The sequence below is a fragment of the Lagenorhynchus albirostris genome, chromosome X (genome assembly GCF_949774975.1).
Source record: "Lagenorhynchus albirostris chromosome X, mLagAlb1.1, whole genome shotgun sequence".
Lineage (NCBI taxonomy): Eukaryota > Metazoa > Chordata > Mammalia > Artiodactyla > Delphinidae > Lagenorhynchus > Lagenorhynchus albirostris.
The window spans coordinates 111,667,407-111,669,072 of NC_083116.1; positions in this window are offsets into that span (position 1 = coordinate 111,667,407).

Sequence of the window (1,666 nt, forward strand, 5' to 3'; positions counted from 1 at the left end):
CTATGATGATAATGTTTTTATGAAAACAAAACCTGTACATAGAAAGATTGAAAGAAACTAAACCAATGTAATGCTGTTTTCTTTATGCGTGAGCAATAGAGATGCTTTTCTTCTTTTCTGAATTCTTCTAGTTTTCTCTCTATATACATTGCTTTTACACTGAAATAAGCTCTAATATTTCATTTCTAAAAAAGAGATATAGTCATATTCTTTCTTTAGTTCATATAACTTCAAATATTAATATTTAATATTTAATTCAGTTTTAAAAACTGAAGAATGCAGAGTCAGAGAGATTTATCCAGCATCCCTCAACAAATTAATGACAGAAAAAGAAACATTATGGTAATCCTAAAGTGATATTGGGGAACACGACTAATTTCCCATAGGCTCTGTACCATCGATATTATACTTCTTATAGTTCTGTGTTCGTTGCTTGCTAAGAGGCTAAACAGCACTAGTATAAATAGCATAAGAAGAGTGGGGAGACTATAGGTGAACCCCATTTACATCAAAGCGGGTAAAGTTCACTTTAAGGAAACAAACTACATGAAAATTCACAAATTTGGGCTTTTTAAATGAAAGGATTCACAAAAGAATTAGCTTGAGCTCTATATTATCAGAGAAGACATTTACCAAGTGAAAGCCCATCTGTGATTCAGATACCAGAACAAATACCTAATACAACAAATTCCAATCTACCAAAGAAAGTGCCTTAGAGTCACAACAGGATTTTTTTAAACTTGATGTATCAAACACATCATTTGGAGGGAGGGGCCACTCCAGCTTGGTACGGAGTTTGAGAATGAACAGTTTAGAGGAAAGCGAAAACTGTTAAACAAGAGAAGAGAGCAAATTTCAATAAAACACATCAAGGTAGGAGGATGTCTTAGCGTGGGCTCCCCTAGAACTAGGCACTGATATATATACCAGGATTCCAGTGCAAGTGGTTGATTTGGGAGGAGATTTCTGGGCACTTCGCTAGGGCACTGGGGAAGCTAGAACAGGCAGGGGAGGGAAGGAAGCCACTTAAAAGGATGTTATCAAGCTAGCTGCCACTGTGGGCCGCTGGAACCTCATCCTGTTGGGGGACACGGGGTGACCAGTGAGAACACACGCACCTGAGTCACCCTGCCTGAGAAGCGAGGGCACTTTGGGGGCCGCGGTGGTATCCAGATTACGTCTCAGGGCAGAGCAGCCGTTGCTGCCCATTGGAACTCGGGCCGGTGTGTGTGAAAATGCAGAGGGCTGGCAGTGCAGAAGCACAGCATCTGCTACAGATGGAGTAAACCAGCTCCTCCCGGCGTGTTTGTTCCCTTTGGTGCTTTTTAAAAAGTGGTTTGAATGGCTTACATTTACGGTTGAAACTCCTTAAAAGCTGACTTTCTGATATTCTCTCGTGTGCATTTTCGTTTTTCCTGCCCCAGGGCTGCTACTGACACGTCCTTCTCTGCCTGCCCCGCCCGCCCTCCCGGAGCTGCCGCCCACTTAACAGCAGGCTGAGGGCCTCCGTGCCCAAGCGGCTCACTCTGGTCAGACCTGTTGTGGTTTTGGGTGGACGTGGCTCCGGGCAGTAGAAAGCACGGTCTGCAGTGCTATTACAGCAGAAGGCCTGGCACCTTCAAAGCATGTCTGCAAACACCCTGCTCCAGTTTTATACTTGTCGAAC